Here is a 15531-nt window from a genome sequence, read left to right as displayed (position 1 = left end):
CATGTTTGAAAATTCTCTGATACTGTATTTAAAGAGCTATCTATCAGAGGCAGTGACTCAAACGGTGTACTCCGACTTTAAAAGGTAGCGCTAAAATAATCATGTTGAATGTAATGTAGAATTGCAAACCTTTTGGGTTTTCTGACTTGCTTTGGAGCTACCGGTATGTAGTTGATCATCCACTACAGTATACTCAAATCACTTCCTGTTCTCTGTTGACTGTCGACATGCTGACGACCATAACACCCATTTTAACCTATTTGAAGGCTCAAGGCCTAACCTGTTATTGGTCATGAGGCTGCTGTGGAGGTGACCTGTCAACACGTGCCTGATTAGCAAAAAAGAAGGTCATAGTAAACCTAAAACAGCATTAACGTCCTACTGTTTTGCCCTCTGGGGTTCAATCATGTGGCTGAAGTCATGTTTTTTCCTGTAAATCCTAGGTAAACAGACAATGTCCTTGATAGTTGTCCATTTGCAATCCTATTTTACGCAGTACTTCAAAAAACTTAGTCATAGTTGGTGAATACACGTTCAGGTACTCTTTGGTGTGTTTTGCACCAAAAACCTCTGCACTCCTACTTACGCATCAAAGTAATTGCTGTCCCGCTTAAAATTAATCTGTCAGCTATTCAGAATACCTCACTCATCATTTAACACATTGTATGTTACTGAAAACAAACACGAAAATAGTGGTGCAAGTGGGTTGACTGTCTACATATAGCAAACGCTGCTGTACTGTATTATGTAAAACGGGTCTCTACAAACCCAAGCTCAAGCAGGGAGGTTAGTGGATTTTAATCTTCAAAGAGGAAGTGCATATCTTGGGTAATTGGTTGCTGGGCAACAGCTGGGTTGATGCTGCTGTGTTGAAGCCCTGGTGTGTGGGAACACTAATCTGCCTCTTTCCAGGCCGCCTCAAGCTGCTCCCTCCCTGGTGCTCAGTCACTGAGGTTGGGGGGTGGGGGTAATAATATCGACTTCTTGGGGGATATCAAAAGTTATACAAAATCACTAACATTTTTAGAGTGGAATTAGGCAGATGAGACTCCCAGCAGCTGTGCCAAGCAGCCACTTGTTGAGTGGCTTTTTTTGTGTTTTCACTCAAAGATTAAAGCCCAAGCTCAAAGTAGAACCACTTTAGTAATAGGAGGTCTAGATCTTTTACCCCACCTCTTCCCCTTGAAATTCCCTCTAAGATGGATGACAAAAATGTAATTCTTTGTGGTGTAAAGGATGATTGAGCAATTATGAGTCATTTGGTTACCATAAAGTAGGTCTAAATGTTTTGAAGTGATTGCTGCTTGTCAGAATCAAGTAAATCGAGACAATGAAGGTAAAATACATTGGAATAAGATTTAAATGACTTGTATTAAGCCTTTTTAAGGTTAAAAGAAGCCAAATGATCTACCAATGACGTTTAGATCATTTAGCTTGGCAAGAAAAGAAAAAACAAACACGCAAAAAAAAAAACCAAGTGATGTATTACTCTATATAAGATTGCTTACATTTAACTTTTTGCAGTGTAAATAAATCTGAGTTGCTTTTCTCTACTGTCAGGACCATGGGCTCAGAAAGAGTTATTAGCAACAAATATTTATCCATATTAAGCTCTAAACAGTCTCTGATAAACACAAAATATTCCAGGTTTAGGCATGAATCCAAATCTTAAAAACTAACAGAGGAATACAAATATAAGAATGCAAATGTAATTCTACGCCTTTTTGTCTCAATTCACTGCAGTTGGCTTGTCCATGTTTCTTTTAAATTCTTTTGAAAAAGTGTATTTACAATTACACTGCAAGGTGCCTGGTGATGAAGAATTGATGGATTAACATTGGTAGACCTAAGAATGGCCACAAGGGGGTTGTGTCTCCAGTCCAATATCTATAAAGTGTGGTGCCTGTAGGATGTCCAGTAGTAATTCAAGTCAGTAGCCAATTTGGAGGAGTCATTGATCAGGCTGTCTCTTGAAACATTCAAGACCAGAATATTTCTGATCTATATCTCTATATAAATGATTTATATCCCTGTATAAATAGAATTAGAATGAAATGAATCCTCTTAAAACAAAGTACATTTTATATTGGGAATAACTGTTTTGATGTTTACCCCTTAGAGATGGTGATTCAGGACAGAAAATAAGCAGATGGTCCAAAACAGATTCCAAGTAAAACCGCAGCGGGTGGAAGAGTTTGACTCCGGTCTCCCACAGAACATAAAATGACGCTAGACGTTATATGATTCTTTGACACACGTCTAGCCTGTGCTGAGTCTGTTTACCATACTTCTGATCACACTGTTCCCTTAGCCCACCACATGGAGAGAAGCCATCCCCCTTTCTCCTCTCAACAAGGACCATTTAATTGATCACTTTCCAATACACAAGACTGGGAAGGCTGATACTGCATGTCTTTCTCTCTGGTCTTGTGTAGTATTTATGTTGGCCAGCATGAATCAATCTCCAGCTGGATATGCAGAAGAGATACACTGTGATTCCTTTTCCATTTGTGGCTTGCATGTGAATTGTAGATACGCACTCACTTACTGTAGGTGCTCACTCACTTATAGCCCTGACATCCCATCAGACTGGATGAAAGACTAATTGGATCTCACACAATCACAGCGTAAACTCATGTGGACAGATGCAGGGATGTAGGTTCTACAACACACCCTAGTGACCACTGATATGGAAAGTCTACAGTGGGGTCCGAAATTACTGACAGCCTTGATAAAGATGGGCAAAAATGACTGTTTAAAAGAAATCATTCAAATACTGAGTGATACCCTCAAAAATATTTGGGATTATATAATTCTATACTAATACAATTGCGCAGAGAAAGAGATTTTGTTTAACCTTTAACCTCTAAATTATTGTTAATCTAACTGCACTGTCCAATTTACAGTAGCTATTACAGTGAAATAATACCATTCTATTGTTTGAGGAGAGTGCACAATCATGAACTTGAAAATGTATGAATAAACCAATTAGGCACATTTGGGCAGTCTTGATACAACATTTTGAATAGCTATGCTATAGATCATTGGATCAGTCTAAAACTTTGCATATACACTGCTACCATCGAGTGGTCAAAGTCTAAATTGTGCCTGAATAATTCATTATGGCCTTTCTTTTGCATTTCAAAGATGATGGTAAAAAAAAAAAAAAATGTTCTTTCTTTTATCGTTTACCAGATCTAATGTGTTATATTCTCCTACATTAATTTCACATTTCCACAAGTGTTTCCTTTCAAATGGTATCAAGAATATGCATATCCTTGCTTCAGGTCCTGCGCTATAGGCAGTTAGATTTGGGTATGTCATTTTAGGTGACAATTGAAAAACAGGGGGGGGGGGGGGGGGGGGGGGGGTCAGATCCTTAAGAGGTTTTAACAAGTGATATATTGTTTTTCTCAAAAAGGTAGGGGTCAAAATTATTGACACCCCTAAAGATTCTTATAAAATAAAGTAGTCAAAAGTTTAGTATTTCGTCCCATATCCCCACGCAATGACTACATCAAGATTGTGACTCAAACTTGTTGGATGCATTTGCAGTTCATTTTGGTTGTATTTCAAATGATTTTGTGCTCAATAGAAATACATGCTAAATAATATAGTGTGTTATTTTGAAGTCATTTTCATTGTAAATAAGAATAGAATTTGTTACTAAACCCTTCTACATAAATGTGAATGCTACTATGATAAGGAATAATCCTGAATGAATCTCGAATGATGATGAGTGAGAAGATTACAAGGGTCAAAGATCATACCCCCTAAAACACGAAGAGACACAAACACAGACACATGCATACACACACACAATAACATACACACACATACTCATGGATTTTGTGTTGTGGATATGTGGTAGTAGAGTAGTGGCCGGAGGGAACACAATTGTGTTGTGAAATCTGTTGCGAAGTACTGTAACATTTTAAAATTGTATAAACTGCTTTAATTTTGCTGGACCCCAAGAAGAGTAGTCGCTGCCTTGGTGCTACTTTTTTAAATGACGCTAACGTTTTATTCATCAATCATGACAGTCAGATTATGCTATGAAGTCATGGTCAGTATAGGCTGTTGTATCTCTGTACAAGAGACTACAGCATCATTTCAACATGTGTTTTTTGTTGTTTATGATTACAGATGCTTGAAGGCATCTGGCTGATCTGAATCAAAGCATGGTAATGCAGCAGTCCAACATGTTGTTTACAATTTGAGTGTGTTACTGGAAAACTGTACTCTTTTAACATGCCCAAAAAGAGCCTGTTTTTGGCCTGAGTCAAACCCCAGGCCCGAAAACAAAAAGACACAGCTAGGAATGTATGTCTAAAACAAAAAAAAATCACTGACACTACAGGGATCCATAAATGCACAGGTGTGCTTTTGAAGTGGAATGTTGATGGGAGGAGCTCATATAGAATATGGAAAATAACATTTATTCTTCTATGGTGGAAAAACTTGCATCAAGCAAACAAGCATCTGATCTGACGTGGAAATCTGCATAGGCTACAATGCATTTCTTCATAGGCTATTGTGGGTAGGTTACTATGACACCAGAACTGCATTTGACAAACCCCTTGCCGTTGTCTGTCTTGTAGATTCAAATTCTCTGGGCCCTGGCTATCTATCTCTGTGTCTCTTTGGAGGTTTGGTTGTATCAGAGCTGTTTGTGCTGTGCATTTGACACATTCCAGTTGCCACAGTAGTGGGTTGGCAGGGCAGCGTGGGGTACACACCTCCCGCTCTCTCTCTCTCTCTCTCTCTCTCTCTCTCCCGCTCTCTCTCTCTCTCTCTCTCTCTCTCTCTCTCTCTCTCTCTCTCTCTCTCTTTATCTCTTGAGTTCATCTGGTGTGGCACATGATGAATTTCTCTGAAATGGAGCTATGCACCGTAAAATGAGGAAGATGTCTCTTTTAATGGACTCTAATGACTGTTGTTGCTAGGATAGAAGCCTTTTAGTGTGATGTACGGAAAGAGGGGCCATGATTTCAACATGTTTCGTTTCACATTGGATCCCTCTTTTGATGTTGACCATTACTTTACAATAATTGATGTCTTGTTCATGGCAGCAATTTAATCACTATCTCTCTCTCTCTCCCCGCCACCTCATTACATAAGTCTTGGGATAACAGCTTATTTTAAGTACCCCCCCCCCCCCCCCCCCCCCCCCCCCTGTTGAAGTGAACCTGTAAATATTCCAATATTATGAATATGTCAAGAATCTGAAGTACTGTTTTCATTTAAATCTATGCCCTGGGTTCCACCCTGAAACCCTATCTTGGCTGTGATGGTAACAGCTGATGTGTGTCCATGTTTAGTTGTTTTTTTCTCTGTTTATTTGAGGATTTTGTTCAGGGAACTTAAGAACTGAAACAATCGATGGCAATATATTTTGCCATATCGAGTCTTAAAATCAACCCAAACACTTTATAGTGTTAGAAATAAAAGCTAAAAGGTATTTCCAGCTCTCTAAAAAAATCACACAGTGTAATTTCTCACCTCCACTGCTAGGATGGGGGCCTTTAAGTGGGATGTACAGACAGAGGGGCCATGATTTTAACACGTTTCATGGCAGCAATTGAATCTCTCTCTCGCACACACAATCTCTCTCTCTCTCTCTCTCTCTCTCTCTCTCTCTCTCACACACACACACACTCGAACCCACGCTCTCTCATATACGCACGCACTCTTTCTCGCGCTCTTTCTCTCTTCACTCTCCATTCTCGCTGTCAATAACTTTTTGGGGTTTTCCACAGAAGTAAAAGAAATGTAATGTCCGATGATAAGCATCTGATGAAAAATATTAAGCATTCTGCCAGATAGAGACTACAGTGTGGCGATTGCAGACGCGTACCTTCAGTGCACTGTCCCAGTGGCGCCATCCACATGAAGTGAGCAAAGGAGAATTCGACACAGCGCTGTACTCAGAGGAGTGAGGATTACACAGTTTACTCAACGAATCAGTTGTACTATGGACAATATCGCGAATGTAAGTGTTTCACCGTGTATTTCATGTAAACTATAAATGACAATTTAGACTTCAGAAGTGAGCGCGCATGTTATCACCTGCATGACAAAGGATGAGCATTTATTTTAGGCGTATGTTTTGTACCATAACTACATTTATCATTGCCTTTTTTATTAAGCTCTCTGTTATCTATCTATCTATCTATCTATCTATCTATCTATCTATCTATCTATCTATCTATCTATTTAGAGTAGACCTATCGAAAGTAAGGTACGTAATAGTGTGAATTCCTGATAAGATAACATTTACAATTGTTGATGGGCCTAGTGAAATGTGAAAATGAAACTGTAATATTGGCAGCATTTATAGTAACTTCATTTAATTCAAGGTTTTACTATCTCTACCGCGCCCAGTTATTTAACAGTAGCAAAGCAGATCATTGAATTGCTCTCCTGCTCATAAGAAAGACTATTCCAATGAGCATTAATTGAGTCAATTCAATGCACATTGGGGGAGTTTTCTGTGAACATTCAGCGCAAGGGAAGGCATGTTCCCCCTTTCAGAATTTTCCCCATTGGCTGCATTGATGGTTGTAGTATTTACAGCATATCATCTCACCCTTTAAAGACTATCTGTATTGTGTTCAACTAATCCCCATTTCTGAACCAGTAGGAACGATCACTCTTTAACTGTTTGAGCTGCTGACCTTTAAGACTCACATATGACAATGTGGTTTGCTAAAAGCTCTGGAATTATGTACCCTGTCTTTTAGACAGTGTTTTCTTACCAAACCGCTGCAATTATCTGCGACTGCTCGCTTCCCTTGCTTTTTGTAAGCCATTTATTAAAACGTTCTAGGCCTGTAGAAGGGTATACTCTCCAGTAGTGGTGCGTGTGTAAAAACGGTGGGTAAGCCAAGCCAGAAAAAAAGCCACATTGCAACCTATGTGTTGTGATAATTGTGTTGTTTGCTCTAGAACCTGTTAGTTCATAAGTCTTGCAAGTTGCCACCTTGATATACAGGCCTAAGGCAGAGACAATAAAAAGACACAGTGGCAGAATAAATTCAACCACACCTTTGTTTCATCACAAAACCGGAGAGCAACATCTGTCTGGTGGTGTCCACAAAGCATGCAGTTCCATGAAGCTTGCTGCAACCTGGTCTCAGAGCATTTTGTATTATTCTGTACATAAATCTGTGATAATACATTTAGTATGCTTTGTTTCATTTAATATGGTATGTATTAATTTGTGGATGTCCATCGCCCATTTCACATGATATGTTACGAATGACAATTCAAAATATATGTTACAAATTTGCAAAAACACAGTCGTGGCCAAACATTTTGAGAATGACACGAATATTCATTTTCACAAAGTCTGCTGCCTCAGTTTGTATGATGCCAGTTTGCATATACTCCAGAATGTTATGAAGAGTGATCAGATGAATTGCAATTAATTGCAAGTCCCTCTTTGCCATGCAAATGTATTGAATCCCCCAAAAACATTTCCACTGCATTTCAGCCCTGCCACAAAAGGACCAGCTGACATCATGTCAGTGATTCTCTCGTTAACACAGGAGTGAGTGTTGACGAGGACAAGGCTGGAGATCACTCTGTCATTCTGATTGAGTTCGAATAACAGACTGAAAGCTTCAAAAGGAGGGTGGTGCTTGGAATCATTGTTCTTCCTCTGTCAATCATGGTTAACTGCAAAGAAACACGTGCCATCATCATTGCTTTGCACAAAAAGGGCTTCACAGGGAAGGATATTGCTGCCAGTAAGATTGCACCTAAATCAACCATTTATCGGATTATCAAGAATTTCAAGGAGAGCAGTTCAATTGTCGGGAAGAAGGCTTCAGGGCGCCCAAGAAAGTCCAGCAAGCGCCAGGACCGTCTGCTAAAGTTGATTCAGCTGCGGGATCGGGGCACCACCAGTACAGAGCTTGCTCAGGAATGGCAGCAGGCAGGTGTCAGTGCATCTGCACGCACAGTGAGGCGAAGACTTTTGGAGGATGGCCTGGTGTCAAGAAGGGCAGCAAAGACGCCACTTCTCTCCAGGAAAAACATCAGCGACAGACTGATATTCTGCAAAAGGTACATGGATTGGACTGCTGAGGACTGGGTTAAAGTCATTTTCTCTGATGAATCCCCTTTCCGATTGTTTGGGGCATCCGGAAAAAAAAATGTGCGGAGATGACAAGGTGAGCGCTAGCATCAGTCCTGTGTCATGCCAACAGTAAAGCATCCTGAGACCATTCATGTGTGGGGTTGCTTCTCAGCCAAGGGAGCGGGCTCACTCACAATTTTGCCTAAGAACACAGCCATGACTAAAGAATGGTACCAACACATCCTCCGAGAGCAACTTCTCCCAACCATCCAGGAACAGTTTGGTGATGAACAATGCCTTTTCCAGCATGATGGAGCACCTTGCCATAAGGCAAAAGTGCTAACTAATTGGCTCGGGGAAAAAAACATCGATATTTTGGATCCATGGCCAGGAAACTCCCCAGACCTTAATACCATTGAGAAATCTTTTTTTTGGGGGTGCGCCAGGACCATTCACTGTTGAGCTCACTCAGTTTAGCTGAATGCTGATGGGCTATTATTGTATAATTTTCTTATCAAGAGAGGCCAAATGCTCGCTGGCTTCCCTTGCATTCAATGCTACGGGCAGCAACAATATCATACTCTTTTTGGCAAGACAGGATCAAATAGATACACATAGAGAGACAAAGGGGTGCTGTTTCGCTCATTCGGATGCTTTCTCCAGTGGGATACATTCAGCATCTTGTGAATTGAAGGACAATTTTCAAACACAGAGAGACAAACAATAAATTATTTTATTTTTTCTTTTGTCTTGGTCAATTTTGTGGGAAAGCCTGGCTTCCCTGGGCATCCATGAATACACGCCACTAATACTCTCCAAAATACCTCATATTGTTTAATCGAGTACAGCCTTTCAAACCACAGGGATAGATCAGCGGTTTTGCTCATTTTTAAATTTGTTTCCTTACCTTGAACGTGGTCTATGGACAACGAATGACTGCAATCCACAATGCAAACAATTAGCAACATGAGCATTGTGGGATTAATGTTGCAGTCACTCCTTGTCCATAGACTGGAAACAAATATCTAAATATATAAAAATGCTATCCCTTTAAAGTACAGTACCCTTCTTATACACTCAATGTGTATTGGGTTGCATGCTGGCACCACCGTACCTACTGTAGTGTACTGGACCCACTGAACGGGAGCTATGGAGGGTTTTACTGTCTCATTGACTGCATTTTCATGGCATCATATTAAATCATGTCCACACACAATGGCTGGTGGATGATCTCTTCCAGGTCAACCACTCATGAGGGTTCAGTAGCTAGTCCTCCTGCCTCTGCATGCCAGCTTGCGCGCCTGTCTCTCTGGGGCTGGGTCCTCAGTATCCAGGGTCACTGAAGGGGGAAGCGCTCGCACGTTTAATCTAGCCGAGCTAGCGCCGCGTAATTGCTCACGGTCTCACACAGGGGACGTGTGATAAGCATGGACACTTAAAGCTGCAATATGTAACTTTTTGGGCGACCCAACCAATTTCACATAGAAATGTGTTTTATAGATCTGTCATTCTCGTTGAAAGCAAGACTAAGAAGTGGTAGATATTTTCTATTTCTAGGTTTCCCGTTCTTAAGTTTCATTTTTTGCGTCTTTTACTTTAGGTTTTGTACACCAGATTTTGTACAACAATATTTGTAGTAATGGAAAATATATTTCACAGCGGTTTAGATGGTACAATGATTCTCTACACAATGTATTGTTTGTTTTGTCACATAAACTGAAATTAGGCAAACTATTAGAATTTTAGCAACCAGGAAATGGCGGAGTCATTTCTGCACAGTGCATCTTTAATATCCTGACAGGTGAAGTGGTTATAGCCCAATAATGAGCGGGGAGCCTCAGCCGACCCAACGACAGCTTGGTCTAATTGGATATTGTTTTCCAGGCAGAGCTGGATTGCCTGCTAAGGTGATGTCATTGGACTGTAGTCTCTAATTTGCTGTGCAAGTCACTGAGGTAGACGTTTCACTGAGAATATGCCATAAAAATACTTTTGGCATGTTTTTAGCTCTCTTGTGGAAGAAGTTGGATTTTCCGTTTAATGATGATGCATTGAAACCTTTCAATCCACATGCCTACTTGGCATCCTAACTATGAGCTCATATCCCTATATTTGCTGTACCCTCATAAAGCTAACTGAAATTTACATTGCAACAATCCATCTATTCACGTCTCCTGTGCTTATTTGTGTTACATTGGTAAGGCTACCAAGCAAATGTGTGTTTATTCAAATATCAAAGGACTAGCCTCCTTGTGCTCATCTGGTTGAGGTGCATGTTTGCATTATGGCAGCTGTGACCAATACCATGCCATGTTTGACATTTTTAAGTCAGATCTTTCATATTAGATAAGTTATTAGGTTTCACTTGGTTTTCAGTCTTGATGATCTTTGCTGCTGTTTCTGACATTCCTGGTTTAACACCTTGGTAGGGGTCAATTCCATTTCAGCTCGCTCACTTTAGAAAAGTCATTAAGAACTGATTCAATTAACATTGGGACATTAGGGATGTTAACGGTTAACTGTTAATCGGCCTGAAAATACATTTGACCGGTCATGCTTATCGGTTTATAGGTTCATTTGCATCATTTAGTGTCATTAAATTGTATTTTAGTTAGTCGTCGTGTATCTTATTCATCACACGCGCACAACATACAGCATACATACAGAGCGTAGTTTGCGGAGAGGAATAGCCTATCACCTGCCAGACAGCACGAGAGTACCTTCTGAAAAAGATGGTACTGGAGTGAAACGTGCTTTTATAAGCCCAGTCATTGTACATTGTGCAACAAATAACTATTCTAAATGCAATCTTGTGTTAGAAACTGTTTTGATGGCCAGGATTAAAAAGAGCTACTTGTAATTCAAGCACACCTCCCATTCGCCATTCGAGTGTATAGTCAACAGTAGGCAGGCTATCCGCGCGTCACCCACCACTTTGCAACGTGAGCTTGAGGAAAGGAAAGGGGATACCTAGTCAGTTGTACAACTGAATGCATTCAACTGAAATGTGTCTTCCGCATTTTACCCAAACCCTCTGAATGAGAGGTACCTTAATCGACATCCACGTCATCGGTGCCCTGGGAACAGTGGGTTTAACTGCCTTGCTCAGGGGCAGAAGGACAGATATTTATTTACCTTGTCAGCTCGGGAATCCAATCTAGCAATCTGCAGTATAATTGTTTGAAACCTGAACGAGTTACTTTACTTCAAAGAATGAGGCATGTCTTACTTTGCTTCAAAGTAGCCTAGCGGAAATCAAACCTATAGAAACTTGGAGGCAATTATTTTATAAAGACTTCCTCATGCCATTAACCAGAATTTCTCTACTGTTCTATTGGTTTTCATATCAACTTTCTTTCATTGTCCCGAGGCACAATCCTAGCCATATTAGCAACCATCCTAGTTGTTGCTATGAGATTGATTGGTGGAGTGCTGCAGAGATGGTTGTCTTTCTGGAAGGTTCTCCCATTTCCACAGAGGAACTGTGCTCTGTCAGAGTGGTCATCGGTTTCTTGGTCACCTCCCTGACCAAGGCCCATCTTACCCGATTGCTCAGTTTGGCCTGGGGGCAAGCTCTAGAAAGTTTTGGTGGTTCCAAACTTCTTCCATTTAAGAATGATGGAGGCCACTGTGATCTTGGTGACCTTCAATGCTGCAGACATTTTTTGGTACCCTTCCACAGATCTGTGTGTGCCTCGACTCAATCATGTCTCGGCGCTCTACGGACAAGTCCTTCGACCTCATGGCTTGGTTTTTGTTTTGACATGCACTGTCAACTGTGTAGATTGATAAGGATTTTAAAAAAATCAATTTTAGAATAAGGCAGTAGTGTAACAAAATGTGGAAAAAGTCAAGGGGTCTGAATACTTTCTGAATGCACTGTATATTGTTTGTATATACAGTGCCAGTCAAAAGTTTGGACACACCTACTCAAGGTTTTTCTTTATTTGTACTATTTTCTACATTGTAGAATAATATTGAAGACATCAAAACTATGAAATAACACATATGAATCATGTAGTAACCAAAAAAGTGTTAAAGAAATGTATGTTATATTTGAGATTCTTCAAAGTAGCCACCCTTTGCCTTGATGACAGCTTTGCACACTCTTGGCATTCTCTCAACCAGCTTCATGAGGTAGTCACCTGGAATGCATTTTAATTAACAGGTGTGCCTTGTTAAAAGTTGATTTGTGGAATTTCTTTCCTTCTTAATGCGTTTGAGCCAATCAGTTGTGTTGTGACAAGGTAGGTGTGCTATGCAGAAGATAGCCCTATTTGGTAAAAGACCAAGACCATATTATGGCAAGAACAGCTCAAATAAGCAAAGAGAAACGACAGTCCATCATTACTTTAAGACATGAAGGTCAGTCAAGCACTTGTCAGCACTTTCACACAGACATCACAGAGGGAATACAAGCCTCTGAGTGGTCTGCACTCTGTCTGCACCTGTTACCAGCACTTTGCCTAATCTGCAGGCCTTCGATTACTCAGCGCTCTGAAAACGTAAGTGCATGAGGATGAAATATCATATAGGAAGGAAGCCTTGGGGTTAGAAGAGGAAGATTTCTTCTTCTGTATTTGGAAAGTGCAGTCATAGCTCCAGGGTACTTTATCCATGAGCGCTGTACAAAATGATTTGTATTTTGAATGTGAGGGCCATTGGATTGGCATAGCAAATGGTTGGTTGAGTTTAGGTGAAAAAATGACTAAATCGAATGTACAGACAATTTCTGTAGAGTCGAGGGCTATCCTTCCTGTCAGAGGTTGTTTTTATTTAATATTCATTGGCAGGGGGAACGCTGCTTGTAAACTGGAGGATTTCCTGACTTGGAGTGGTGTTTTAAACAACAGATGGGAAAAACACACAGAACAAAACATGCCAACTTGAGTTAGTACTGCCTCAGATTCCTTGACACTTCCCAGAAAACCTTTATGGTGGGCTAGGCCTCTTTCCTCCTTTTAAGCAGTAAAAAATGTGCCCTTTCTCACCCCTGTTTTAGCACAGTGAGGACAGAGGAAAGCTTGTTGGGGACTTGTTTTCTTGACCGTTAATTAAGTAATGTATGGTTAATTTGGGTACCCGTCCCGCATTTGGTAATAAAATCTCATTCTGCTTCGGAGCTTTCATGGGGATCACATAGCTTGTTACTAATACATACATACACACACACATACAAACTAGGGAGCACCATGCTCATCAACTCACAACGGAACCATAGTCTGTGTATTATGGTCATGTCTCATTAGGTTTCATTCACAATACTGGTCACCAGCATTATGAGAAACAGTAAGAATTAGAGCTTTGATCTGCAATAATTTAGTTTGGTTTGACCTTTTATGACCTCATGGCAAGCTGCGTGTTTCCACCAGAAGAGTACTAATCAAGTAAAATAAACTAAGTTTGACAGAACAGGAAGTCACACAGGAACTGACAAATCCCAGCGGCACCCATACCTCCTCCACCCAGAGCCAGACCTCTCTTCATTGAAGTGATCTATTTGCACTCTGGCATTCACCTTGTAGCACTACCGCTTATTTCCTCTGGCAGGGCAGCTGTTTTTTTTGTTTAGGAAGTGTCAGTGGCATTCTTCCCCTGTGTACTCTGGGTCTGCTGCCACTTCAAGCCTGTCAACCAGCAGGCTGATAAGAGTGACTAGTTGGACTTTGGCTCTGGGACTCTGCATAAAACTTCCTGGAGGATTTCGAAGCCTGAATTCAGACTCAGAAATAAAACAGACTGTCATAAAGTGCTGGTGTTTACAAAAATCCCACAGACCTTGTTTATCTATGGCAACTTGAATGCCCCAGTGTGTCCCTGGAGGTGACTGATACTTCAGCATCCTACCTCAGAGGGAGAGGGTGATACATCAGTTGTCTTGTAGGAACCTCGAAAGGGTCGACAGGTCAGTGTGGCCACTGTTCAACACTCATTCATTCATTTCCGGTGCAACAAGCTGATTGGGCCAAATTAAGGCTCAGCCAATAAAACCCTCCGGTGGGAATTTGAGTGGAAAATGTGGCACTTTTATTGAAGTCATTAATTTCCCCTGCAGGACGCCTGCCCTGGGCATTATAGAGACCCGAAGTTGGCTCTCCAGCCGAGCGTGAAATGAGCAGCCTGCTAGGCCAGGATTAAATACCTGCTCTTTGCTTAGGGCCAAGTGAAGGTTGCTGCGGCCAACACCGTACATGGGCTGGTCTCCCCCACATCAGTCACTGGCTGTATAAGTCACAGGGGTGATGCAGGGAGCTAAGGACACTGTGTGCTGCAATGGTTTGCAGTTCAGACGTGGAGGCCAAGGCCGATGGCAGTTGACCTTGCCCTTCATCTCATGGACAGTACAGTATTTCACATCATAATGTCTGTCGAATGGGATGCTAGAGCTAGTATAGGTAGTTGACCTCCACAATGTGTCACTCAGTTTAAATTGACAGACTTTGTCATGGTATGAAAGAACAGATTGCCACCAGCCAAATACAGGTTAGCATTCAAATAAAACCAAATGTTATTTTTCACGTGCTTTGTCAACAACAGGTGTAGACTAACAGTGAAATGATTACACTGGCCCTTCCCAACAATGCAGAGAGAAAGAAAATAGAGAAATTATAGAAAAGTAATAACATGTAATAATAAATACACAATGAGTAATGATAACTTGGCAATATACATGGGGTACCAGTACCGAGGTGCAGGGGTACGAGGTAATTGAGGTAGATATTGTCATGACTGTCCTGTGAGGATCACAGGTCAGATCAGCATGGCAAGGAATGGAAATGGTTGACAATAACCAGACATTCTCTCACCCACAGAAGAGGCCCAGGGAACTGGGCCAGTTTGATAGTTCACACCCTGTTATAAATTGCAGGAGAAGGGAGCTCTTTCTCCCCCTTCAGTAAAATCCACCAGAAGAATATCTTTGTTAACAGACTTTTCCCGCCGAAACTATAACACGTTCAAATGTGGATACTGGAACAATAATTCTAACATAAAAATGTGGGGAATGGTCAGTGGTGAGCTAAATAAAACTAATGTCATGTTGTTTTTTATTGTCATTAAAAAGGTTATGAAGGAAATACTGTAACTTGAAAAGTATTTTCACAACACTAGTTGTGAAGTCTCCACCCTTAACGTTGCATATGAAATATTAAAAATGATGAAAGTATTTTAGTTAAGAAATTAATGTGATTTTAGGAGGTATAAGAGAATCTATCTCCTATAAACTGTGCATAGTAAGTAGCCACGCCTCGAGTGCGGTCGGAGAGTGTGTCAGACTGACGGAACTGTCCCATTTGGCCAGAGTGCATAAAAGGATTGCCCACCAGGAAAGACGAGGAGTTGCTGCCCACATCTGAAGTGGTTTAAACGGTGAATCTCAGAGAACAGGAAACATGAGCTACACGTTTGAAATGGTTGGAACTTTAAATCTCAACACGAGCTGATGAAAT

The 15531-nt window shown here is 40.9% G+C and overlaps 1 protein-coding gene across 1 annotated transcript in view; it reads left to right on the top strand.

The window, feature by feature from the left end:
• The first annotated feature begins 5639 nt into the window (after window positions 1–5639).
• LOC110507481 (G-protein coupled receptor 4) overlaps window positions 5640–15531 on the top strand; it is a 44599-nt gene continuing 34707 nt past the window's right edge. Inside the window, exon 1 of the mRNA XM_021587498.2 lies at window positions 5640–5992. The gene's annotated coding sequence lies outside the window, so the exon portion shown is untranslated. The remainder of the gene's footprint in view (window positions 5993–15531) is intronic.

The sequence above is a fragment of the Oncorhynchus mykiss genome, chromosome 27, assembly GCF_013265735.2.
Source record: "Oncorhynchus mykiss isolate Arlee chromosome 27, USDA_OmykA_1.1, whole genome shotgun sequence".
In the NCBI taxonomy this organism is placed as follows: domain Eukaryota; kingdom Metazoa; phylum Chordata; class Actinopteri; order Salmoniformes; family Salmonidae; genus Oncorhynchus; species Oncorhynchus mykiss.
The sequence above is the reverse complement of the archived record's forward strand: the minus strand, read 5'-3'. Positions and strand labels throughout refer to the sequence as shown.